General features: G+C 51.7%; 2 long non-coding RNA genes across 3 annotated transcripts in view; one reads left to right on the top strand and one right to left on the bottom strand.

Annotated features, from left to right (window-relative positions):
* Positions 4,150–9,858, top strand: LOC110386994. The gene is made up of 2 exons (XR_002432345.1): positions 4,150–4,299; positions 6,582–9,858. It is a non-coding gene; the product is annotated as an uncharacterized LOC110386994 (long non-coding RNA).
* Positions 24,458–27,532, bottom strand: part of LOC110386998 — a 3,407-nt gene continuing 332 nt past the window's right edge. The window contains exons 2-5 of one of the 2 annotated variants that reach the window (XR_002432349.1): positions 27,091–27,192; positions 26,362–26,601; positions 24,843–25,017; positions 24,458–24,588 (exon numbers count right to left, since the gene is read on the bottom strand). This is a non-coding gene — a long non-coding RNA (uncharacterized LOC110386998). The remainder of the gene's footprint in view (positions 24,589–24,842; positions 25,018–26,361; positions 26,602–27,090; positions 27,193–27,532) is intronic. The other variant, XR_002432350.1, reaches the window with a different exon arrangement.

The following is a 27,532-nucleotide window of genomic DNA, read 5'->3' as shown; positions in this document are numbered from 1 at the left end:
AGCTGTGAGCACAGCACCCTGATAGGAATAAATTGCACCTGCTGGGCTCCGGGCCAGCACTGGCAGACATCCCTGCAAGGAAGCAGGAGGAGAAAGGTGAATTGCTGCAAACCTCCCACTGATGAAAGAGAAAAACAAGCTCCTGGCCGGGCGCTGCCGGTGGCACACGCTGTCAGGTCCCACCTGGGAAGCCTGGCACTGGGATGCTGAGCATGCAGCAGCAACGACAGCAACAGAGGCTGTGCTGTCTGCTCCTCTTGGGCTCAGAACCAAGGCTTAGACTTCAAGGATTCCCTGTGCTTTGTGCAAGGGCAGCTGAGGCCTCCTGGCTGGGTGATACAGGAACGCAAACTGGGACAGAGGCAAGGGCACCCCCTGCCTTGTTGTCTCTGGGGCCTTTGGGATGCAAAGGACGAGCCCTGGGATGCAGCCCTGGTGCTGCTGTGGCGGGTGGGTTCTGCTGGCTGCAGCCCAGCGCTGCCATCCCTGCCTGATCCCCTTGTGGGAGGCACGGTGTCCCGTATCAAAGCGGCCTTGTTGCCTCTCTAATAACACGGCGCCGATTTCCCCCGGCTGACAAAAGTAGGCCATGTTTCTATATTCCCTGTCACTGCTTATCTGTCGCCTCTGTGTGTCCAAATCCTCTTTCCATTTATATTGGCTTTAATGAAGCGCTGCCGTCCCGCGGTGCCAGCTGCAATGCAGGAGCTGTGCCCGCCCCGCGCCGCGCTGCGCAGGATTAGGGCTCCTCGATTTTAATTAACAAAAACTTTTAATTTTGAGCCGTTGCGTCAGCTTCATGCTCCCTATAGCCTCTAGGCTTCCCCACTCACCGTGTCACCAGCAAATCCCTTTCCATCCTTCCAGGCTAAGCCCTGTGCTGACACGCACGCAGCCGCACTCACACCGCAGTCACGCACATCACTGGGTCTCAGAGGGGTTTGGACAATCCAGTGTTATTCAGGTTCACCCATCCCAGCCTCTTGCCTTGCTCCATGGCTGGAGACTTTCACCTGGTGGCTTTCCTAGCGCAGCCCTCCATGTAGATATGGGGCCTTGGACGGGGTTGGGAGCCCAAGCATCGCCACGGCCGCCGAACACGCAGCCATTAAAAGAACAGCGAGCAGAGAATGGAAGCGATTCCCACTTACTAGCAAGGACCTGCTGGAATTCATAATGGGAAGGAGACATTCAACAGATGTGCATTAGCATAATGTGGAAATCATGTGAAGCACAATGCTATTTTTCTCCCCAAGCTGCTTACAGTAAGCGGTGCTTCCCTCCCCTCCACTTCTCAGGAATTTCTAGCAAGAGGGAAATTTCGGATAAGTAAACCCAAGAAATGACGAGGCTGAAGGTGCTGGAGGAGTGCTCATAAACCTTTTTTTCTGTTGATCTCTGGGTACAAACCAGCTTACAGAGAGGGAGGGCGTTTCCCTGGAGGTGGGACACGTGGGCACGGCCTCTCCAGAGCACCCCCTGCTCCTGACATTATTCTTCTGGCTCTGGCATTCGTTTCAATCCGTGCTGCGCTCTCCCCCACTTCTCCGGATTAACAAGCAGAGGAGCAATGTGTCAAAAGAGAAGGGTGAATGCACGCCGCGTGGGAGCCCCGCTGCCAGCCCAGCCCATGGGGCTGCTCCATTCTGCTCCATCTGACCAGCTGGAACAACTGATGGCTGCAACATGCGGCCGTCCCCTCCGGAAGCTCTCCCTCCTCCCCCGGCCACGACACACGCTTTCAGGACTGAGTGGCAGCACTTTGCCCAGCTGCTCCTCGGCCCCGTGCCGAGCTGGAGGCAGCAGCACAAGGAGCAGAGGTTGGGGCGATGCAGAGCTCGCTCCTTCTGCTGTCTGCTCAGTGCAAGGCAGCTTCTGCTGAGTGTCCATTTGTGGTTCTAGTCTGTGGTTCTGTGCCACAGCCAAGCCGACATCTGAGCTTGCTGGACACGCTGGTGCAGGGCACCTCGTGGGTCCACGCTGAGCCTGGAAAATAAGGGCTGCAGGGAGGTCCTGGTGGGAGCTCTCTGTGGTTAAGGCTGTATCTCTGGTGCTGGCTGGCAGCATCCCTCGAGTCATCCCCAGCTGAGCCACCAGCTCCCACGGGGAGTGACTTGGTTGCGTGCCTGCAGCTGGCAGACGCACGCACGCTTGCACTCACACGCATACACACACGTGCACACAAGGGCCTGCAACAGGTCCCAGGGAGCTCGCGTGGCAGTGCGAGGCAAGTCAAGGCAGCCCCTTCCCAGCCCTGCATGGCACCACCTGGGAGACGGACAGACGGACAGACAGACAGACGGAATGGACAGCCGTGCAGCAGGGCAGCAGACAGCCGCTCTCCTCCCGGCTCAGCCGGCTGCGCATCGTCTGCCCGCAGGCTCCATCTGGTGGAAAATCCTCGCCCATAGAGCGGAGGGGAACCCACCCCTCGGTGCGGGACCGGGGGACCGCGGCTCAGAGCGCAGCCCGGCTTCCCTGCTGCTTCCCTGCACTTCAACGTGCCACGTCCCTGCACGGCTCCTCCAAGAAATGAACGTGGTGGAATTTATTTCAACAGATGGAGGACAGTTTTCTCCCAGCCATTTCACTGGCACATCGTGCACCTCCCTTCGCCAGCGTCCCCGTGCAGCAGATAATTTATATGGAGAGCAGGTGTATCCGCCATCTCCGTTATGGAGAGAATTTACCTCTCCCCATTTAGGGGGATTTCGAATCAGCAAAGAAGAAAAGGGAATGAATACGGTGCTTTGTGGGACCGGAGCGGTGCAGCATGCTGGCAGCAGGGCAGATGACATCCTTGCCCAATGGACGTGCACCCCAGCCCAGTACTTTGCAGCTCCGTGCCACCTCGGTTCCATGGGGAGGAGCAGGGGCGCTGCCAAATCCCAGTACAGCAGAGCTGGATGGATTTCAGCCTGCCGAACGCTCAGCACTCGAGCCCTGCTGAGGTTTATTTACCATATAATGGGGCACAGTAATTTCCCTGTGTATAACTTAATGACACTTTAGCAAAGAATTAATCCGGCAAGCGGAGCGGCCCCGATCCTGCTGCCAAAACCCCACAGGAGCTGCACTGGGCTGAGCACGTGGGAGAGACTGCAGTGGGTAAGGAAACCAAATACGCGAAATTCTCAAGAGCACATCTGATTTCCACTCATTAAGCTATAATTTCCATCATTTTAATGACATAGAAGGGCAGGCGAATGGTGAGCATGCTCCTTCTTGTGCCTTTTCTCTTAATTATTAGTCCTTTGCATGGGCCACTTTGCAATGAATCAGCGCCTAAGCAGCGCTCAATCAGAGCATGTTCTGCTTTATTTGAATTATCTTGTTGGCCGATCATCCCCCAGAACGTAATAAAACAAACATTAATTACTACTTCAGCGGGTGTAATCTTCTTGAAAGCACTCAACAATACTCCAACGCCATTGTATCCTCACGCTCCGCACTTGAAGGAGCTTCGGTAAACAAACTCATCCTGCACTCAGGATGCACAAACAGGCGGCGTGATGGCCGGGAGCTTTGGAACATGGGTGTGTGCATGAAGGGAAAAGCAAGGCCTGCAGATGGTGGGGTCCATGGGGCTGGGGGTGCAGGGGGTGCTCGGTTCCAGGCAGCAGCGAGGCCAGCACACCTCAGCTGTGCAGGCGGCAGTGCCCGAGCTTACACGAGGCTTATTTGGATCATGCCCCAATCGATTCGAGACATTATTGTACATATAAATGGCAGCTCTTAATCTCAACTCAAAGTTCCCGGTGGCATTTGCAGTATATTGCTGACACATCTCTGATAACACCCTGAGCTCTGTGCGTCTACCAGAGGACAGCTGGGGCCAGGTGCCTCAGTGCGGGTAAGGCTACTCTTCCCCTCTCCTCTCCTCTTCTCCCCTCGCTCTGAAGCCATCCCAGCTCTCATAGTGCAAAGCAGAGCCATGTTTTTGGACCAAGCTCTTAGAGCAAAGCTGCAGGAGCTGGAAATACTTGGTAGCTACTGAGTGAGGCTGCAGGGGAAGGCTGGCAGTGGAGATGGGCATGAAAAACAAACTGGGCGCACAGGTGTGAGCTGGGCAAGGCGCACAGCTGGGGGCACTCAGCCCATAATGAGCTGCTGCAAAGCTTGGTAGGGCTTTTGGGATGGAGAGGGAGGTGTGCTTGGTGGGAGTGCTCAGTTTGCTTCAGCTTATTGCTGCTTCTAGGAGGGCTTCTCCTTTCTGTCTCTGGGCAGGCTCTGCTCTGATGCAGCAGTGGATGGGGCAGCCAGGATGGTGTGGGGCAGGATCCAGTGCTACAACACAAGGTGAGTGCATGGGGCGGCTGCGCAGCTTGGGAGCCTGGGGGGGGGAAGCACTGAGGCTTAGCTCAGTGCTGTGCAGCATTGTTTTAGCTGAGGAGGAAAGAGAAGTGTCTAAAACCAGGCAGCAATGTGACACTTTTCCAGCCAGTTTAAGTTCAACATCGTTAGACATTCCTCCCACACATATTGAGATATGAAAATGTTTTGGCAAGGTCTCTCCTGGCGGTGCTGCCTGCTCTGAGCTGCTCCCCCCTCCTGCCAGCCCTTCACCTGCTGAAGCTCCGCCGCCTGGGCTTTTGCTGGGAGTTACTAATGCTTAAAAACAAAAGCAGCTTCCTTTGCCCACAGCCCTGCTGCCAGCTACAGTGCATTTCCAAGAGCATCGCTGCATTCGTTAGATGCAAAGCTTCCATCTGCAAGAAATCAATTGCAACCTGAATCTTAAAGACAAAAATCAATTGTGGCTCTGCTTTCCAGTGCTGCCTCACGTGCATGGAGCTGCTGGGGCAGGCTCCGGTTCCAAAGGGTCCGTCACAGCCTTTCATGTTAGGAATCCGTGAAGAATGAAAATCAGATATGAATGTGAAAAAGTAGAGGATTGTCTTTGGGGTTCTGTTGCTTAAGAAGTCGGTTCTTGCTGGTGTAGGAATGTGCCCCAGTTATAGTGGAAAATGCATCTTCAGTGCGGGTTTCCATGGAGAGCTGTTTGGAGTCAAGGCTTGTCCTGTGTCAGCCCATTTCTGCTGTGCCTCCGTGAGCTCAGGCACATGCCAGAGAGAGATTCTTTGACTTTCTTGAGAGCTTGGCAATGCTACTTAAAAACTGTTCAGTGTTTGTGCAGGGGAAAAGAAAAAAAGGGGAATTAAAACGTTATTAAATATGGAAATTGTTTGGTGTCACCTCGTTGACCCCCACCCACTCAGGGACAAGTACTTCCCCCCCCTCTGTGCTACCCCAGGGCAGTGGGGAGAGCCCAGCCCAGGGCTGGGGAACAGGAGCAGAGCTCTGGATAGAGCCATATGTTGTCAAGTTAATAAAAGGCCTTGGAAAGCATAAATCCTCTGTATGCTGGCTGCTAGCCCAGGTGCATAATTTCCTCGCTATTGGGGGGGAACAGACAGCATCTGTACAGCTCCTGTATTGTGAGCTAATGAAAAACCCACAATGAAAGGCTCCATCCTCTGTGGACTGCGAGGAAATTCGGCTTCCTCTGTCAGAGCCATTCTTTGTGCTGGAGGAGAACTGTGGGGCTGAGCTCCCACCCTGCCCTGGCACTGGGGGTTGAGGCAGGGGGCTCCCATGGCACCCCCCACATTGGAGATGGCACTGTGGGTCCGTTGGCTGTGACCCAGCGAATACCCTCCTGGGGCTGTGGATTTATTCTGATAAACTTTTTAATCAGTAAAATAAATTCTCTACGGCCCACTTGAGGCTCGGAAGGATGGGGGGGGGGACATTGCTTATGTGAGTCAACCGTAACACAAAGCTATTGCCTCTTCTTGTTTGCAAACCTGAAAATTCAGCCGTACACAAATTAATCACTATTATTACAAGCCTCATTAGAAGAACTGTTCTTTAGCGGGGGGGGGGGGGAAACACCCTTCCCCCGTATGACCGCTGTGTTCTGTTTGCTCAGCTATTAATTGATGGCAAGCGGCGAAGTTCTCCGTTCCGCGATGATTAGCGCAGGATCCCTGCGGGTTGGGGCTGCCCGGGTGGAGCGGAGGCTGCTGGGTGGGAGCGGTGCTGCAGCTCTGTTGGGCATCACTGCCAGTGCAGCCCCTGTGCGTGGTGCAGAGCAGGGTGCAGGAGCTGTGCGTCCTCAGGTTTGCTTCTTGCTGAAGCATTGTGGTTGCATGGGCAGGATGCGGTGATGCGCCTTCCCCTCGCCTTGCTGTGTGCATTTGCAGAGCAGAGCTCGCACCAGGATCCAATGGGACCCAATCCTGCTGTTGGGCTCCTGCTCCTCCTTAATGAGCATCCTTGCTTTGCAGCCATGGGCGCGTGCTGTGAAGGGGACAGCTGTACGCATCCGACGCGGAATGAATTCATTTCACTTCCCACAGCTCCAGCAAAGATGCCAGACTTCATAGGGAAATAAACACCACGCTGCTTTTTTTTTTTTTTGTATGTGATCCTTCTGCAGATTGATCCAATCCAAGTGTTCATCCTCTCCTTAAGCAGAGAACCGGCGCTGCATCTCTAAACCTCATTTTGCCTTCTGCCATTAAATTACATTAAAAGGGCTTTCATGTTAGCTCCTAAGTAGGCGCTTCTCATTCCAGCCACATCTCCTTCGTCACCAGATCCTTTCCTCAAAGCAAGAGCTCTCCTCGTGTGCAGAAAGGGACCCACTTCATCTGCTCACCGTGCAGTCAGGACACCATGGGGTGTGGGATGGACCCATCCTGACCACCTGCAGCTGCTGGAGGAGGACAGAAACCACTGCGCCTGATTGGCCCCGTGCACGCTGGGAACCACGGGAGGACGCATGGCCTGCTGCCCATCTGAAATCCCGAACCGACTTCTTCTTTTCTTTCCCCACAATAGAAGACAAAAAAACTCAATTTTCAAGAAGTGCATCAAGCCCTTAATTGGGATTTTAATTCCTAAATGGCAGTGGGTACAGCACAGCCTGGCTCCCCAGCTAATGCATCCGTGTTATTAGAGAGCAGATACCCTGTGAATGGAGGAGGCCGCAGCATTTGCATAGCAATGAGTGCTCTGGCAGCACGGGAACCGAGGTTGATTTTCTTTTGCAGCTAAAAGCAGACCTGAGTGGTACTTATTAATTTGAGTCCACCTCTGAATACACTTAACGATTCAAGTCCAATTAGTTTTCAGAGTGCCCAGGTAGGAAGTAATCATTAAAAACATGTAAATTAAGTTACTGGGGAGCTTAATAGATTAGTCATTGACTTTGTAGCTTATGTTGGCTCTTAACCTTCAGCTGAAATTAATCACCGACCATTTCTCTGAACGGGTGCAGAAGGTCAGGCCCAGGGGCATGGCACTGCATGGACGGGAGCAGTTCTGGGGGGGCAGGAGGGGGTGGGGAACCTCCCTGCCATGTCCCCCAGTGCCCCCTCCTCAGACACAGGCTGCAGACACTTCAGCTGTGGGCAGAGAGGAGCTGAGCTGGGGGCTGTCTGCCTGGGGGGCTTTGTCCCCATAGCGTTTTGCTCTTCTGCAGCATTGCAGAAGCATTGCAGTCCATTCAGTGGTCATTACTGCGTTAACTTCTGCGCCGCGACGTCTATTATGAACGAGTACGATGGGGATTAATCACTGATAACTGCAAGCCTCGGTGCTTTCCCACCAACCTCTCTTTTGCTGGGCTGTTTTTCCCTCTGTGTATCGCTACATGAAGGGAAAACATGTGCTATTATCAGTAATAGCATGCTCCCCATCCCGGCCAGCTGAATAAATGAACCTGTTACAGCTGGAATTAATAAGAGTTAATTGGAAATCATTAGGAGGCTCCGAGCCGAAGTGGGGTCTCCTGGGGCAGCATGAGCCCCCGCTCTGCCCCATGTCACCACCCCGTGTCACAGTGCACGGCGGAGGGGAGGAAGGAGGAAATCTCTTCGAAGCAGAGATCAGGCTGCGAGCGTTTGAAAAAGCTATTTCTAAAATTGCAATTACCAGGAAAGAGAACAAATTACCACTTCAGGGACGGTCGCACATGGAGAATCAGAGCTGTGGGAAATAATCAGAAGAATGTATTCACAGAAGTGCATTATTTATATTGAAACATTTAAAAGTAAAGGTCACGAGGAGAAGCTGAAGATTAGTAATAGGGAAGTGGAAGGATCACTTTATGGCTATAATGATTATGGTCCGTTTTGATTATGGCCACATTAGTCACGATGCCTTATAAGTCAGCGTGGATTAGTGCTGGGGTATCGGTGCTCAGGAGATGGCGAGGTGATGTGTCCTCCTGCTCCATGTGCTGGGTTGCCATCCAGCAATGGCAGAGCCAGGGGCCGGGTGGCTGAGTTACACCATGGGACTGACCCTAAAGAGTCCCCCGCATCCTCTGCCTTTGGTCTCAAGGAGCTGGATTCGCCCTGACAAAATATTTGCGGTTCGTAAGCGGTGGAAATGAATAGGATTGATTTACTGTGGCTGCATCTCGAAGCATGAAGTGGCACTTTTACGCTCGCATCACCCCGTAGACATCTGAAGGCATCAGCGCGGCCCATTGCGTTGCTGACGAGCTACAAAAGGCTGGGAAGGAGCCATTCGACATGCCCAATCCGGGAGGTATGACCGTGTGCTGCAAGTAATGCAAATGCATCTAAAGCGTTCAATCTGCTCGTTTCAGGCCCCATTTTCTGCTGGAGTTGTGTCAATGCGCTGCCGCAGAGCTAACAAGTGTTGCTCTGTAACTTCTTCATGTCTCAGCTGTTGGAGAAGCACGTCCCGGCCAAACCAAGCCATCTCCCTCCCTCTATCCCGGGGCTCCCCTCATTCCTCGCTGCAACTGCTTGCAGTTTTTAATGGTATGAATCTGTCACTGAGTCCAGAAGGGGAAGAGCCCAGCTGTGTTTCTGCACCACCATGGCCCCGTGTTGAGTGGCACCAGCACTGATTTATTAATGATGAGATCCCACCGGCTCCCGGCTATTGACAAATGGCCGCAATTACAGCCCCTTACGCCCCCTCCCCACAATCGATACCTTTTAATCAAATCCAATCAGACTGAATTTAATTAAGGACAGCAGCAGAAATAACTCTGAAGTGAAGGAACGGGAGTGAGCTGTGCCGGGAGGAGCAGCCGCAGATCTGCAGCCATGCAACTCCTCCCTGCGTGCAGAAGGTGAGCACTGGGGAGGAAGCTTCCCACCTCTCCCCAAGGTTTTTCCCGTTCCCATGCAAACCAGCACTGCCAGCCTGCATAGAACTATTTTGGAATACTCCTTATCATCGCTTCCACGCTCTCCTCTAACGCGTCCGTCGTGTTTACGCCGTTTCCGCATTGTTCCTTGTGGCTCGCTCTATTTAGCTGCTCATGCTTCCACTAAGTTTCAGAGCTATTTCTGAGTATGAATTATTCTCTGACATAATTTTGCAGCAATGGTTATATTTAGAGAGCTCTTCCATTGGGCGAGGCTTTCTCATTTTCCGTTTCGTTGGGTGAGCTCCTCTGATTTCTGTATTCCACATTTCAGGCTTCAGCTGATGTGCGCTAACTAATTACACCATGGGACGCCAGGCGAGGCAGGGCTCACGCTCCCTCTGTTTTTCGAGGTGATATTTATTTGTGATAATGTGAAAGGCAGCAGTGGAGAGACACATTCTCACGAGCGTGTGCATGATGACAACTGTATTGACTTGCTCTAGATATAGGCTACAAAAGAGGTCTTCATCATGAAAAGAGAAGGGATGTTGCAGAGGACTGTGCTCTGCACCCCAGCAGAGCCCTGGGGCTTTGATGTCCCCAGGTGCACGTGGTGTTCCCTCCCCAGTTCTGAGCTCTGCTGCCTGCTCTGCCTGCCCGGGGGAGAGCCGACAAGCAAAGCCAGGTGCAGAGCGCTGTGTTCCTCCTCTGTGCATCTTTTCCTCTCCACATTGCTCATTCTCCTTCTTCCGCTGCCTGGCATGTGTGTGCTCTGAATCTGCCCCGTGGGGATGGTGAAAGCAGTCAGGACACAGCCTGGTGCACAGGTAGGAGTGCAATGGGCCCTGCTCCTGCTGGGCTGCCACCCAGACCCCATCCTGGAGCTCCTGCTCTGTGCCCAGCGTCCCTGTGTGGACCTGGGAGGTGGTGGCTGGGATGCTGGAGCTCCGCCAGCACAGCAGCTGGAGCCTGGCAGAATTAAAGTCTTAATTGCCTGTGATAATTAAAAATCTGAGGAAGTTTCCCCAAAGCACGAACCTGTGCCCTGCTCAAACAGAACATGCGTGGTTGCAGGCAGTTGTCCCCGTGGCCGGGATGAGTTGTGGCTGAGCATCATTGCTGCAGGATTGTGACCTTGTGCTCTATGCTGCCCCGCATCCGTGCTCCCAGCTGTGGGCACCTTGCCCAGGGAGAGTGTTTCATCTTCCTTGCTGACAGTGCATCCCAACTTTGAATCACTGGGAAAATCCCAGCAAGCTCTCTCCTAACCTTTGTGCAAAGGTTGTGAGTAATGCCAAGCTCATATTTCACAAGAAATATGGGGAAGAGTGGTCCCAGGCTCACAGAGGCTGTTGCAGGAAGGTTGGCCCTGCATAGGCTGGGGCTGGCAGCCAGTGCTGTGCAGGATCTATGAGCACCGTCTGAGCGAGCTCTCCTTCAGTTCTCTGCCAGTTCATTTTAAAAGCAGAGAGATTCAGTGAATCTTGTGCTTTAGGGTTAGTCTTGCAGGCTAATTACATATTAAAAAATAAGCTGGCGGGAGGTCTGAACTGCTGAGCCCCTGACGAACACCGCAGCAGCCACGTGGGGATGGCTCGTTGGGAAGAGGCCGACCCTCTGCAGCACAAGGGGATGGATTAGGAGAGCCAAGCTCGCCTCTGCTGCCTTATCTGCTCAATAATTGAACGGAATAAGCTCTCTTATCTTTCTGGTTTGGCTTTTCCTTAGCAGCCCCCTTATCTTGCCGCCGCTGGAGATTGCAAGTGGCTGTCAGAGGGGCCTCGTGCTGACACCACGCAGGGGTGCTGCGCCCGGCACCCGCGCTCCCAACATCGCTGCCTGCTCGTGTGATGCTCCCACTGGGCACTGCGGCACTGAGGATGCTGCAGGCAGCCAAGGGCTGTGCCGGCCCCTCGTGTTGGAATGGCTATGGGCTGCCTGGGGTTTCTTCTGCTTTTCACACTGTAATCTTCAAATACGCTGCGCACTGGTGCGTGTGTTTTACTCCTTGCCTGGATAATTCAGGAGAAAATGGGTTCTGCCGTTTACAGAGTTTCGTGGTTGCCTCCCCACTTGAGCAAAGGGGGAATGGAGCTCTTGGAAGCCAATCCAGATAACTGGCGTACCTTTCTGTGAGATGATCACATCTTGGATTTGCCTTTGGTTAACATCTTTCTTCCAGGCACAGCGTGCCAAGCAAACAGATGCAAAGATGACAAGAACACATATCAAATACACAGTTTTGGTTATTCTTGGTCGCTGTTGATTGTGTAAGGAAATGGAGGACAAAAGGCAGCTGTGAGCGAATGCCACTAGATGGCAATGCCAACGCCAACGCATCCCCCACCCCAGAGCTGGGACACCGCTGAGCTGCTGCACACAACCCCGACCTCGCGGCTGGTGCGCCGGCACGTCACCATGGATCCAATTAAAATAACCAGGGGAAAGCAATGCTAATTGTGTTTCCAGCCTCGCGAGTGAAGCGGAGGGGTCCTGGGCGCTGGTGGGATGCAAGCAGCGCTTCATCGCCCGCCCGCCGGAGCGCAAGCACTGTTGGCCATGCAGCTCCAGCACCGAGCGTGCACCAGCTGCAGCCCTGGAGCTGCATCTCCAGTTGGAACCAGCACCCCCGTGCCCTCCTGCTGGTTCCCAAGCCCTTGGGGAATGGAAAAAAAAGTGGGACAGAAACCACGCTGCTGTTCGGTTGCTTTACCCAAAGCCTTGAAATGATTCACCTGCCATCTGTGATGACAGAGGAAAAGTTTGCTGTGGACACAGCAGGGTTTTATTCGCCAGGTTTCCAAGTCTGCCTGCTTGGAGGAAAGCTTGTAATTGGGTCTCTTAGGTAAACTGCACCAGATCAAACACTGCTGCAGCTGCAGCGAGCTGATGGACCACCGAGGAGACATTAGCATGTGAAATGATGACCATTAACTTGATTAAAGAAAGGACACAACACGCATTTTGTTCTGTGTTGGAGCCGCTTCTTCCCATGAATTGTTGATTGGGGATTTTGATTTCTGTATGCGAGGAGACAAAACACCTCAGAAATGATGTGTAATTGCTTATGTACAGAGTTTTTCTAGGCTAACCTAATCCAGCAAGGGATTTGCTTTTCGCCGGAATGCAAGCGCGGCTCTGCCTGAAGATCGGGATGAAAAACAGCGTAGTATATTAGAAGTGGAATATATGACTTCTGAAAACTGGATTTATTTAGGCTTTTCTTAAGTGATGGAAAAGCTGCACCAGTCCCACCCGTGGGGCTCCAAGGGCAGCAACCACCCCAACCATGGTGAGAGCACTGCTGGCAAGGCTGGCCCTGGCACGGGGAGGGGTAGGGACCATCTTGGTTGATGCTGATAGAAAATAACAGCGTGCATGGAGGATGGAAAGCTGTGATGGGAGCACACCCATTGCCATGCTCTGCCAGCAGGGCTGGAAGCGCCGCGGTGAGCCCGGTGCTGCGCTGCGCCCACCACCATGCGCAGGGTGGGCAGATGCGGCTGTAATTAAGAACGCATCAGCTCATGGAAAGCTGGAGACAAAGAAAATTAGAGAAAATGAAGGGGAAACGAAACGGCTTGCACAGATGCAAGGGAAGGTATTTTTAGTCCTTACAAGTTCGTGGTGCCTGTTGTTTTTGAAGAAAAGGCCACGCTGAATCCTCTGAGGACCTACTTCCTTTCAAATGAGGTTGCCATCTCCCAGCGCTGCAATTAAACATGGCCGCACAGCTTCTACTTAGTACAACCAAAGCACTTAATTTTCATTAAAAAGATGACATTGCGAGCAGTTATCAAGGGCAGTCGGCAGTCAGTGATGTTCGCGTTCCTGAGGACAGAGTGGGACACACAGAAGCATAAATTACGGCGCTCCTCTTTCTCTTTCCTCCTGCTTACTTATTAAGAAGACTGGCTCAGCTGTAGGTTCCGCTTTTTGATCTCTCTTTTTATATCCTATTTACGTTTGTGTGAGATAATTCGGTATATCCATAAATTAGCGCCAAACATCAGTTTGTTTTATGGAAGTGCTGAATAATCTCCAGCTCATGTGTATTCATTGCCCATTCCAGAAGGTAGGAGAGCCAGCTTGGAAAACGGGCAAGAGGAGAAGCGTCCAGCTTCATCTTAGGTGATGGTACGAGGATAAACAGAGTAAGGGGATCATCCACCATGGGTCACTAAGACCCCTAAGCAACCCCACTCAGGTGCACATAGCTGAGAACGTAGCCAACAAAAGTGCCCACAATCAGCAAATGGCCCCGTTGCTCTGTCTGCCCAGACAAGAACCCTGGGATGGAACCCATCGGAGGAGAAATAAAACAAGGCTGGATAAAACAGGGTCATTTTTAGTTCTCAAGTTTCCCGTGTTCACGAGAGCAAAGATTCATGTGGCAGAGCCTGAAGACAAACTGCTTCAAAGAGCAATTTTAATTGAAATGATAATGATGAAAGTTTTCCAGCCAAAACTGAAATAGGCATTATAAGCATTCCCTCCTCCTACGAAGCATGTCCACCAATAGCAATAACAAAAATAGTGGTCTTTCACAGGAGCCCTTCCATCACAGTCTATGAGCGCTGGTTGTTCTCTGAGCCCGTGGATTATCTTTTCCTCTACAAAAAATCAATAAGTGAGTGCAATACTCAGCTCCTCCGTGGATTTCTCATGTTCTTCCTCTCCCCTTCCCCGGGCGCTGCTGCTGCACGTGCGGCTGCTCCCGCTCGGCGAGGTGCCGGCCTCGCACTAATTCATGCTGATGTATTTTAGCACAGATCTGTTCCTGCTCTGCAATACATCACCATCACCGTGCTCAGGGCTGGGGCTGTGCCATACATCATCAGCACAACAGCCTCCCGTGATGTACGGCGTGGCGTGCTGCCAGCCCGCTGATGCACGAGGAGTCCCACGCCGTAAGGGACCTGGAGGGTCGACACGCAGGGGGCTGAGAGCTGCATGGGGAGCAGGAGGTGCTGCAGAGCACTGGGGTGCAAGATTGGAGCCACCCAGGTCCTGCAGCTGCAGCTCCGGGTCTATTCCATCTGGGCAACAGGGAGCCATCCCTGGGCAAAGGCTTCAACAAAATAACCCCCCAAACCTCTCAGTTCCAGCATGTTGTATTCATGGCACATTCCCTTGCAACCTGTGATTATGCCCGGAGTGATGGCCAGATGAGAATGCACGTCATTCTTATTAACCGGTGCCAGGCATTTGTTGTCGTCCTGCAAAGCTGGGAGAGAACAAAGCGGCGTTCGGCGGGCGGCCTTTGTGGGAACAAATGTCTTTGAAGAGCTCAGCAGAACAGAAATGAGCACAGCTCTCAGGGCAGCAGAGCTGCTGTGCCATCACACGGGGAGCGCGGCGAGGGCTCGCAGATGCGGTGCTGGAGCAGATGCTCTGCACCAGGCTCCCCACGGGGCTGTAATTGGGCGCTGCAGCTCGGCACCTTGCTCCCCGGAGCATTGCTTTGTGGTTGGGTTCGTGCTGCCCAGCAGATCGGCAGGGGAAGGTGCTGGGGCTGGGGCTGCCTGGCATGGGGTGCCCGATGCCCCACTGGTGCCGGAGGGGTGAAACCCGCCCGTATCCCCACAGAGAACAAACACTGCTTCCTCTCTCCCCAGCATTAATCTCTTCCTCCTGGGAAATTACACCACAATAAATCTTTATTCCTCATGATGGCTTGCCAGCTCTAATAATGGTTTGATGGGGGACGGGAGCAGCCAGTGAGCCAGAGCAGCAGTGCAGGCAGGGAGATGCTCCACTCACCCTGCAAGCACCCACGGGCTGGGGCTGATTGATGCCCCCCCAGACCTGTTTCTCCTGTCATGTAGAGCTAAGTGAATAACTGTCAGTGGGAAACTTCCCCGATAAATTTACCCACTCCTTCATCTTTGGGCATCCATGAATTTCTGGAATTTGTGCTACCCAAATTGAGATTAATGGAGAGGGGCACATCTCCAGTTCTCCTCCTGAAGATGCAGTGATCCCACCTGTGAGTGGGGTGGCTGGGATGGTGCCTTGGTGCTTCCCGTTTAGGCTTCCCATAGGAGTGTTCAGCCTGGGAGTGTTGACTTCTGATTGACCTTTGCCAGGACAGCCATGAGAGTGAGGGAAACTAAACACGAGGCTGCCATGATAAAGTGATTAGAAGTAATGAGAAGTAAGGTATAATTAGTCGGAATAATCCCCCAGCTCCCTGCCCAGCAGCTCATCCCCACAGTGCAGGGGGGTCTGCGCCAGTACCCCTGCCCTGACCCTGCTCCCGCTGCCCTGAGCAGCCCCACGGAGCTGGAGAGGGCTGTGGGCTCACCAGGACCTTGCTGAGGATCAGCGGTAGCCTCACTAATTATTTTTTCCAATTACACTTTAATTATGTAGAATTAGCTATAATGCTTTATCCTGCCACGTGCTTCCTTCTGCTGTTTGCGAGCAGTTACGTCATGGCAGGGATTTCTCCTCAGAACAGATAGCAATTTGAAAAAAAAAAAAAATAGCTGAAAGGAGTAATGCTGTGAAATCTGCAGCTCCCGTGGAGCCGGCACTGCCATCCCCACACCCCGGCCCCTGTAAGCCACCCCTGATGCTCTGCCCTCGTTATCTGCCCATCTGCAGCGTGGGGCACCAGGAGGAACAGCTATTAGTGCTGACTCCGTCTCGCTGGTGCTATAAATCTTGTTAATTTACTCATAAAGCTGTCTTGCTCATTTCCTGCAGCAAGCTCGTCCAGCGTGCTCTCGGTAAGTGGCGGTAACTTTTTCTATTTTTGATGACTAATTCTTCCAGGATGACCTCAGACAGATTTGAATAAAAGTCAGTCAGGAGATAACTGAATATTGAGGGCTATTTTTGGCACGTGAGCATCTTTTGGCCAAGCGTTGGCACAGGATTCCCCATCAGGGTAGTGGTGGAGTCGCTGTCCCTGGAGGGGCTGAAGAACCACATGGATGTGGCACTTGGGGCCATGGTTTGGTGGACATGTTGGGGATGGGCTGGTGGTTGGACGTGATGATCCTAGAGGTCTTTTCCAACCTTCCTGATTTTATGATCCTATGGACATGATGCACATATCTTGCAATCATAGATTGGCTCTGGTTGCAAGGGACCTCAAAGATCACCTGGTTCCATTCCCACTGCAACGGGCAGGGTTGTCAGCTCCTGTTTGATGATGGCAGGTGGGATCCCATGGGGACAAGGTGACAGGAGCACTGCCACGTAGCAGCACCTGGGCAGAAGGAGCTCTGCTCTACAAGGAGCAGGCATCGCGTGGCGGTGACCTACGGGCGGGTTGTTGTGCCTGAACGCATAAATGGGCTGCCAGGGATTTTTATTGTTTTCTAACTCAATACAGACCATTCCTAGAGCAGCGCATAAAAAATAGAATTAGTTCTTATTTCCCAGAGCATCCGACTGGTGAATGTGAATAATTGTGTTTTTCTTTATTCGTGGAAGTAACTGAATGGCCAAATGCAATCACTTCTCAACAGTGCTGTGATACTGGGACTGTGCAAGCCCTCGCTCCCTTCCCTCCCTTGCTGAGCCTCACTGGGGTTTTGAGGGCTTGCCCTGAGCCCAGGCGTCCCGGGAGGGGTCCAGAATTGCAGTGTGCCAAAGGACAGTGCGATCAATGGAGGAAATGTATCTTCCCCCAGATCCTCAGCTGGATAGAGCGCGTTGACCGGCACGTTGCAGGGAGACATCACCAAGCATGCAATGACCAAAATGGAGACGTTGCCCCCATTAACAGCCCAGCCCGGCCGCTGCCAGGAATAGCAGTAATGGCTTAAAATGGACCGTGTAATGGATGGAGAAAAATTAGCATGGGGACTCCTCAACCCAAAGCCTCCGCCACGGGTTCCGCGGCTGAGCCTCGCAATTAAGGCGGCAGAACAGATTTAGCAGGGGTGAATGTCAAATGTTTTAGCAGGGAGTTACTATAGAAACTATCTCAACTGTTCTTTCTGTGCAGCCTCGTTGGTACTAATAAATAGCCTCATTATTTTGCAAGAAGTACTTTGGAAACCAGCAGCACCACGGTTTGGGCCAATACAAAATTAATGATCGAAAATAGTGGGGCCATTTTTTCCATACACCATAAAAAGAAGGGAGGCAGTGTTTTCCATTAGAGAGAGTTATGGCTCATTTGTTCGTGCTTGCTGTATTTATGTTTTATGTATTAGAAAGTGATTTCAGCCACTATTACAAATTACTAATTCCCACATTACATTGAAAGTGTGTGAACAGGAATGGCTCCCGCCTATCAAAATAAAGCACCGATTTATGGAAAAAACATTCTGGAAGGAAGCATGGTTGGGAGCAGGCAACAGCTGTAGCCATCCCAGCCCCTTCCCCGGGTGCTTGGGCACCTCAATTTCCACTTAATTTCAAGTGTGCTCTTCCTGTTTCCCTCGAGCAGCCAGGGAGAAGACAGTTAAAAATAACAACAGGAATAACATAACCTCCAGCGAGAAAATAAAACACGCTTTGCTCTTTATATATTAACAGGCCCTGTTGTTAATCACTTTTATTGTTGTTTCTCTCCAAGCTGGCAAAGTGTTTCATTCATTCGATGCAGTAGACAAACCAAAAGGGATCAGATCTCCGGGGACCGCTCAGGGCTGCACACAGAGCAGCTGTGGTCCTGGGTGAGGTGCTCTGAGCAGCACAGGGCCAGGATCCATCCATAGGTTTTGGTGGACGTTGGCCTCCAATTGGCTGCGACTTGGCATCATCCCATTACTCCACATGGGGCACGGACCAAACTCCCACTTAGAATACCAAGTCTGCGCTGATTTCTTCGCTGCTGGAGGTCCCCATGGTATGCTCCACTTGTGCAGTGCAGGTTCTGAACTCTCACTCACTTGTACCAGCTAAAGTACTCAGGATTTTGCTATCGAAACTCAAGTGTTTTCCTTGCACAGCCAGCCATCACTTCATTAGAAACACCAGCCCTATTATTTTAACAACATGTAGTCATACAGTCAGGAGTGAGTCATTCTTCTAAGTGAAAATGAAGACTTTTTAGGGGAAAAAATCCACCCAAAGCTTTCAGATGTTTTTTTTTTTCCTTAGCCTTCCCTCTTCTTGCTGTGGAAGGTAAACCTTCCATTGGAGGGCTTCATTCTGCCCTTCACATCTTGCTCTGCCCTGCCTGTAGCACAGACACAGGCTTCTGCTGAAGTGAATATCATAATTCATGGATTGGAGAGGCAATATTGCCCAGGAGTTCAATATTTACCTTAAGGAGGCCAGAACCTGATAGCCACCACAATAAATAGTCAGTGTGTGCATTGTACCGCTAGAGACATTCCAGAAATTTTCTCCTGTAATATCTGCAGACATCCCCCCTAACGGCCACGGACCCAAGGAGTGCAACCATTTTCCATTTGCAACCCTCACTCCCAGGGGCAGACACGCTTAAAAGCCCAGAGAAAGACATTATTTACCACCAGGAACGCGGATGAGAGCTGAGTGTCCATGAGGCCATTTGTGAATACGCGTTTCAGTGACGACAAAGAGCAGCATCAATGGTGTTTTTCCCTAAACTTAGCAGGAATCACTGTCACAAAGACATCCACACACACGGCTGAGGCACCCAGGACCCAGCGGATCTGCCCGGATTTGTTCAAGCTCGGTGTCAGCGGGTTTGAAAGATGCCACCGTGAGATTTGTTTGACTGTTGCAAAACCTTTTGCAGCCACAGGTTTTTCTCTTCTTTTCCTCTTGAGCTGGTAAAAGATGTGCTTTATTGTTTATTTTCTCGTGCTATGTCTGTCTACATAGGCGGTTTTTAAAGAAAAATAAAAATTGATCGCTCTGGTTTGCCCCTGGCATGAATCAACACATCCAAATAGGAAATACTGCTCTCCACGCCTGTTCTGAGAGATCATGGTAATGACGTGCCATGGTGCAGCCCCAACATCTCTATGGGAGGCAGCCAGGCATCAGAGAAAATGATGGGGAGTATAATGAACCATTTGTCTTCCCTGGAGCAGGAAGAGTGATGGCAGAATAAAACAGCTTTAACTCATCACCACCCAACAGCTGGCGACGCTCCTCATGGGCAACCCCACCTGATGGGCCCAGGGGAGGGCAAGAGGCAAAGAAGAGAGGATAACAGCATGCTGGCATGGTTTCAGTTGTTACGACGGATGCAGCCTGCTGTCCAGAATAGCCTTCATGTCAGCAGTTGCTTGTTTTGCTCTTAGCAGTTTCGGAGTGTTTATGGATAAGGATTTCACTTTGTAGATGCTGTCATAAAACCCACTCGGCTCTGTGTGCAGCATCCTGCACTGGAGACCCTCAGGGTGATGGGGCCCATAGAGCAGAGCCCCCAGGGTGGCCAAAGGCAATAGCCTGCACCTGGGGCTGAGCAATGTTAATGCTCCCCCTGTGCTCCATCCCATTGGCATCACCCCTGCTCCCTGCCTGGGCCATAAGAGCTTCGAGAGAAGGAAACTCACACATCCAGAGCTGCCTCTGCTTCACCAATAATAAATGGCAAATTAAAATGGAAATGTCACCAGAAACCCGTTAAATTTCTTCGGAGCGCGATGGAGGAGCACTCCCAAAGGCTGGCATGGCTCTGGGCCGTGCTCATTAAAATACAATAACACGCTGCTGAAAGACTTTTGCAAGAGTATTTGTTCAGCGTTCACGGTACCGACCCCTAATTACTGGTGGTGAAAGAGTGGTTTTATGCGGCGGCACCAGCAGCATCGTTCTATTGGCTTTGACCTTTTCTTTATTGGACAATAAAAGAGAATGTGCAGGTGAAGGAAAGATTGTTCGGCGAAGGGAAAGGGAGTGCATGTGGCCAACCTGAGCGCGCTGGTAATGAGGGATAAAGGGGTTTTAAGGTTAGAGCTGGGGTGAATCGTTCAGAAATACACCGTAAAGTTTTATTGGGAAATCTGCCCAGATTTCCTGACTGTTCTTAAAACCTCTGCACGTTTTGAGCAGAGTGAAGCACGAGCGTGAGGCAGTGCCGTGCTGGCCGTGATGTCGGTGTAACCGAGCCCAGGGCAGAGCCGGGACGAGGAGCAGCCCTAAGGGTGTGGGGTGGCAATGCTGTGACAGAACACTCCGCCTTTAATTTAAAAATACGGCACCAAATCTGTTCGGCTCTTTACTAACGACCAATTAAACTTATGCCGGGGGAGGGCCAGCCTGGAACAAATCCACGCTGAGCAGCACGCGTGAGCTCCTGGAGCAGTTTTGCTGCAGCCCACATAGAAGGAAATCATTTATCTGCCTGCGAGGGTTGGTACGTGCAGAACGAGCATCCCAGGGCTGCTCTGCTGCCCACCTGGAGCCCTCTGTGCAGGGCAAAGCTCTGCTCAGTTGTCAGCTCGGCCACGCACGTTCTGCTGGAAGGGGAGCGGGAGGGCTGCACGCAGCTCCCGTTTGGTAACGAAGGCTGCACATGGCAGGTTCCCAAATGTTGTTCTGAATGGACGCTCGGTGCAGCAGCGGTAACGAGATTAATGAAGCAATTTCTTTGGCCTAATCTAAATATTGCAAACCACATTACGGGGCCAGATTATGATGTCCAGCCTTCCCCATCCACTCCTTCCAGCAGCAGCATGGCTGTTCCCCACCTCGAGCCTTGCATGTCCCCTCCATCCCAACACGGTATGGCCATGGTGGCAAGGATGCTCCCACTGGCACCAATTGCACCGAGCACTCGGTTCCATCTTCCGTGGCCCCGTGGTTGCAAACTTTCTTACAGGGTGTGAAATGCTGACGCTTGTGAATAAATTACCAGCTCAAATTTAATCAGTTGTGCTCATTGTTTCCTGTTGAGTGAATTAAAAAGCTTTCAGCTGCACACATCAATTGCAGCCTAAACTCAAGACTGATAAATGTTCCTTTTGAACTTTGGCACAATAGGGGAGACAATTAAACTTTTAACATTTTTAATCATAGAATTTATTTTAAATGTATTAGTGGAAAGAAAAGAAAGAAAAAGTTTTAAACATATATACAGTTTTTTTTTTACAGAAGCTGATGCTAGGAATAGATAACGCAGTTCAATAAGCTGAGCTCTGATGTTAATGATTCAAACCGAGCCCCAGAACATGGGCTGAAATTGGCAACCCGCAGCGAAATTTGGAATTTCTGGTGTAAACGTTTCCACCCTTCATCACAGCATCAGAGAATGGCATGGATTGGGTTCTGATTCCAACACAGAATGGCATGGGTTGGAAGGGCCCTTGAGGATCATCCAGTTCCACCCCTACCATGGGCAATGGTGGCCAGCACTGCCCACACAACGCAGCACTGGACACCCATGGATGGGGCAGGCACAGCACTGAGCAGTCAGCTCCTCGGCCACAAGTTTGCAGGGCTGCTCCTTAATCCCAGCCTCCGAGCTCCTAAACCAGTGCCTGGAAGCACCATCCCCCATGGCAAAGACCCACTGTGAACTCTGCTATAGGGCTGCAACACGCCTGCACCGGGTTTGCCTCTCAGCCAGCATGCACATGACAGGTCCCCATCTCTAGCTGTTAAGGAATAGAATTGTTTCCCTGATAAACCACTCAAAAAGAGAAATAATCAATCTGGAGCAATTTCATTAATACATACACCATCGTCTTTTTTTTTTTTTTTTTCAATAAAATGTGACTTGTCTGCTTGAGCTCCAGTTATGCATTTTAACTCACATCATGCTGGGATGAATAAGTCACATTCACCCTTGAAGTCTGACAGCATTACTAATATTTGCAATTTAAATACGGTAACTGCTTGCGGAGCATGAAATGAACATTACACAGCCAAACACAGCCCCAGCACTGCGCTCCCCTGCTCTCTTGCTTCACTTGTTAAAAAACAAAGCAGCTCTCTGATAAAGCACTTGGGGTGCTTGTAAAGGCAAAGGCACGGGGGGTGCTAGGGAGATGGAGCACACGAGGAGGGAGCGAGTGGTGCTCAGTCATCCCCCAGCCAGGCCAGGATCAGGGCTCTCCATCATAGAATAAAGATGGAAAAGACCTCTGAGATCCTCAAGTCCGACCCCATCCCACCATGCCCACTGACCACTGCCCTCGGTGCCACATCTCCACATCAAACACCTCCAGGGATGGTGACCCCACCACTTCCCTGCGCTTTCCTTTGCCCTCCACCTCCTCCTGCTGCCCTGGTGATACTCCTGCCCCAAAGGAGCGTGTCCTACCACCCACTGCTTGCCCAAGATCCCTTCTTGTGGAGCTGATACACCCGCGTTAAAACCCAAGGAGCTTTCTCTGATTATTGTTCCTACCGTAATTACCAAAGGAATTAGTAATGATAAACCGCCTAGTGTTAAAACACTGGAGGCTTAAAGAGCCATCCAACACACTTAGCGGCTGTGTAACATTTTCTTACTTAAGAGCCATAAAATATTTATAAGGAAGGATGAACTCGAGGCAGAACAGAGCACTTTTCATGGGAAATCCCCAGAGGAGGAACACTCAGAGCAGTGGCTGCGGCCTTCCAAAGCCGTGCCCTTAAGCAGCCGCCCCAGCTGTGCTGTGTTTGAGGTCAAGGAAGAGAAGGGACATCCAGCCAAGGGTCCTGCTCTGCTGGCAGCCCTGGGCAGGGCACAAGAGGCACTCTGTGTCAGGAGGGATTTGTGGCTTTTGCTGGAGGGGAGCTCCCGTGGGGAGTGGGCGCAGTTGGCCCATCCCAGCCCAGAGCTGCTCTGTGGGCAGCGCGTGGGACTAAAGGACATAAGCGATGCCTTTGTTTGCAAGACCCAAATCAATGCGAGAAGGAGGAAAAAGGCCAAGTGTATCAGCTTGGCAGCTGAGCCAGCTCCCGGCCTGCCGCTGGCTGATAGTGGTGAACGCAGCCTTAATTCCTGCTCAGCTGGCAAATCCCCACATCAGCACAGCACCAGGCAGAAGTGATTGTACCAGCGTCCCCAAGCAAGTCCCCAGCACACGGCATCACCGCTGGCAGCGCTCGCTGCAGCTGCACCCGGAGCCAACAGCACCTTCCCCTCCTCAAAGTCATGATAGGGGCAGCTCATCTCCAGCCTCGCAGAGGGCCGCCAGCGCTCCTGGACAGCAGATGAAGCTCATGGATTCAGGGAGGTGGGAGCTGATTATTGCGGCCTCAATAGGGCTCATGCCCAGCAACAGGAGGGACAAGGCAGAGGGCCAGGGGAGGAGGGCAGAAATGCTACAGGGGAGCAGCTCTGCAGTTCAGCACAGCCCAGGAGGAGCATGCCCAGCAGCACGGCTCCCACCTGCAGGCAGCAGCCCGCAGCCAGCGCGCTTTATCTTCCCGACAACTTAATCTTTATTTGCTGCTGACAACACTATATGTAATTACAGCGCTTGACGTGGCACACGGAAAGAGCACCCAGATGCTGAGAGGGGGAAAAAAAAAGAAAACAACCAGCAATGCACGGCCAAGACAAGAGCATTCTCATGGATACACCTGAAGCTGAAGCTGTGCCCCACGGCGGCTGCATCAGCATCGACCTCACTGCCCATAACCTTAATTGCTGATAAACAGCAGACAGGAACGCGAGCCCCTGTGTTCCTAAAAGGAATTTAATAAAGGGGGAACACAGGGGATTTATTGCTTGATTCACGCTGCTGGAGGCTGCCCACTGCAGCCCCACACAGCCCCGGCCCGGCCGAGATCTGCTGTCATGCACTGTGATTTCGGGCTGCCTTTCCTTTCCTCCAGCACACCAGGTTATTTATGTCTGATTATCTCTCTATTGCATAACCAGGGTTTCCTCCCCACACACAGGAAGATTTTGTTCATTAATTATTAGATTTCAGCCCCCGAAGAGCAAATTAAGGGACATGAATATGCAAATCTAATGCTTATAAACTGATACAACTGGAGCTGCATCCGGGGGGGGATCAAAGCTGTGCTGACATTTGTCTCCCAACTCTGTGCCTTCTTTTCCCCCCTCTTCTGACTTCCTCTCATTTGTTTTTTTTTTTTTTTTTTTTGCACCAGAGAGAGGTAAAAATAGACCTGGGAGATGCTTGTAAAAACTTCTGAGATCTATTAAAGCAGGAGATTATCGCTACAAAAATAAGGTATAATAACACGGAATTGACTTACAACAACAAAAATCCCAGCTCATATGTGGGAGTGTTCCAAACTTTGTCCTTTTGGATGCATCCTCCTGTTGCCATGGAAACAGGGCAGTCTGTGGGCTGTCGGCATTTCCAGCCCTTCTCAAAGAGCCGGAGCAGTGTCTGTGTTTCTCCTTGCCTCCCTCCTCCCCAGCCGTGGCTTTGGGGCAGCCCGGCCCCACCGCTGTGATGGCAGCTCCCAGAGTGACCCAGTATCACCTCATCCATGCCAGCATCCCTCCCAGGCACCGCCTTCAGCTGCAGGTTTTGGTTTTCTTTCCTTCTCCGCGAGCTGAGGATCCTTAATGATATTTTGAATAACTCGTTTAAAATGATCTGATGTGGGTTGCCAACAGCTGGTAAATTCCCTCTCTATGAGCACATAAAAGAGAAAGGAAAACTTGTCTGTAGGAGTAGCAAAGCAATTTGTAAAGGCGCTGTTTGATGTAGAAGTCCCTGAACTATGAGTGCTGCTAACGCACAGCCCACATTTATAATGTTCCACGGGATTAGAGGTTCATCCATTAGGAGTTCCTACAGCATCTGCGAACCCAAAGCCCAGCCCGGCTGCTGCCCCACGGAGGGGAGGGCTGGAGCCCCCCGTGCAGCCCAAGCACTTCCATTACCTTGACAAAGGGCTGCTTGCACAACACAGCAATTGCTCCATAAACAGAAAATTACTCCTTGATTCATCCGTCCCAGTGTTTCCCACGAGGCTGTTCCAGCTCTGGGTTCCCGACCGACGCGTTCCGTGGGTGGGAAGGGCTGGGTCACCAGCAGCGAGCTCAGCACCAGCACAGCCTGAAAGGCAATGGAAAATTTTTGCTTTTCAAAGCCACCACCCAAGCTCTCCATCAACACAGCCTTTAGGTAAAGAGCTCTAAACCTCCACAAAAGTGTTACAGCTTGGTTTTTTCTTCCCTTCCACGGTGCATAGTTCGATCCAACGGACATCCAGGATGCAAGACTCCCCCAATGCATCCACGCATCCCCAACCCATCCGCACGTCCCCAACCCATCCGCACGTCCCCATTGAGCACCGCTGCAGACGTGGAGCGGCGATACGAGCATGTCTGCCACGGGGAAGTGACGGAGCAGAGCAGACTGCTTGGGAACGCGCTGCATGGCACGAACCGTGCAGCATCACAGATGGCCTCAATTTGGGGCTGTAACTTCACCAAACAAGCTATTTCCACAATTTAAGCCCTTCCAATTTCACTCTTGGGAATCCTGCGGAATAGAGAGGAAAGTAAATTAAATGAGCTGTCTGCCTTGCTTCCCGACTGGTGCCTGCTTTGCAAAAGAGTTCTCTGCAGTCCATGCAGGGTCAGCCCTACAGTGGAGTGGGAGCTCGGGGGGGGGAGGAGTTGCTTGGGACCCAAAATCACCAGGAGGATCTCATCCCACAGACTGCACAGAGAACACTCGCAGAGGGAATACAGGATGCTGAGGGAGCAGAGCCCAGCACGATGCCCCACGGTCACAGGAATTGAAACAGGGACCTCCAGAGTGGAAGAAGTGAGGCAATATCATAAAAGAGGGAGAAAAGAGGGAAAATGTTGAATTCTGCACGTAGGAAAGAATGTTTTTAACAAGTATTCCATTAGCTGCCAGCAGGATTATTTTTTTCTTAGCATGCTGAAGTGTTCAGTGAGCTTCAAAGGGAGCTTCACGGCAGCTTGGATGCTGCACTCCCATCTGTGCAATGCCACATTCAAATTAACAGCGAAGCAAGAGCAGCCCCTGCCCCAATTAACTCTCCCAGCTCCCTTCCTAAGCCTTCCATTTCCTCTTTGCTGTTGGGTTTGGTTGGTTTCTATGCATCCAGTGGGAGGCTCTGCATCCCTCTGCAGCCACCTTACACGGGTGTTCGCAGGGGAGGGGAGGGAACCATCCCCAGGGACTATTGCTGAGCATTTTCTCTTTATAAACACAGGAGAAAAACACCTTCTTGGCATCCGGACTGGATGCAAATTAGGTCAGTGCTACTGGGACCTGCATCACTGTAATTATCGCGAGGAATTACAGCTGGCATCCTCTCTTGACAAGAGGGCTCAAAAACAAGCATTGGAAGTGAGATGAGCCTGCGTTTACCAACCGCCCCACTGGCCAACCTGGCACCCCACCACGGAGCCCCTCACTCACAGCACTTTGGAGCAGGAGACAAAAGGAAAGCAGTGATGGACCAAGCACCGGGTACCAGGGAGCTCCCAGACACCAGAGTTTCCACATGGGGTTTGTGTGGAACCCATCACCACACTCGGGACCTGGAGCAGCCGCAGCAACGCTGAGCCCATCTGCTCTCCCCATCTCAGATCTGGAGCACGATGCCTCCCTGCACCTCGAGGTCCAGAGGCTGCTCAGCATGGGCAGAGCTTAAAAGCGCTAAAAAAAAGAAAAAGAAATTTACCAAACCACTTCTTAGCTAAATTATGCCGCACTTTAGAAGATTAAAGATTGTACAAAAGCCCAAAGCCTCCAAGTTATCGGTCTCTGGGAAAAAAAATATGAGCTCGCAGAAGCTGTGCTATAGATGCTTTCGGAGCATTGGACGTAATGGATTTCATCATTCCCTCCCGCAGATTGAAATAAAACAGCCCCTTCATGCAGAATGAGAAGCGATATCTCATGGCAAACAGTTATTTGTGAAACCATCCAGCAAAGCAGCAGAAAACCCGGGGCAGGGTCGCCCTGGCCTGCAGTGCTCCCGGATGCGCCGGGGACACGGCCGTGACGCGGGATGCGGAGCCACTGCCAGCACCCATGGGATCCAGGCTGCCTCACACCAAGTCTGCACCAGAAGAGACGTGGCCCTGCATTCCTTTTCACCTCCTTGCAGTGATCTTTATTTCAGCACCTCCTCTCAGAACTCACCCTGACTCACACAGCTCTCTTTTTATATTTGCTTGCAGTAGGGAAAGCCACGGCTGCCCCAGTCTGAGCGTTGGTGCTTTGCCTGCATCGCTTCCAGGGCCCCTGTGCAGTGAGCAAACACTTGGGCACGTCAGCAACGTGGGCTGACGCGTGCTTGGATAACACACAGAGTGCTGCCAGCCTAAAGGTGCCCACATGCCCATCCATCATCTTCACCTGATAGAATTAAAGGCACGAAGCCCCATGTATTACACAGCGATCAATAGAACTGCGGTGCCAAGAAGAAATACGCTGCCACTTGCCACACACACCGGGCTCCATCCAGCGAAACCCTCAGCTCCTCAGTTTCCAATATCATTTCAGCCTGTCAGGTTTTAATCCTCGCAGATGACAACGAATCTCCCAATAAAGTATCTATCAGACACCAGCAGCAGGCAAAGCA

Source organism: Numida meleagris, chromosome 20 (assembly GCF_002078875.1).
Source record: "Numida meleagris isolate 19003 breed g44 Domestic line chromosome 20, NumMel1.0, whole genome shotgun sequence".
Classification (NCBI taxonomy): Eukaryota; Metazoa; Chordata; class Aves; order Galliformes; family Numididae; genus Numida; species Numida meleagris.
The sequence above is the reverse complement of the archived record's forward strand: the minus strand, read 5'-3'. Positions and strand labels throughout refer to the sequence as shown.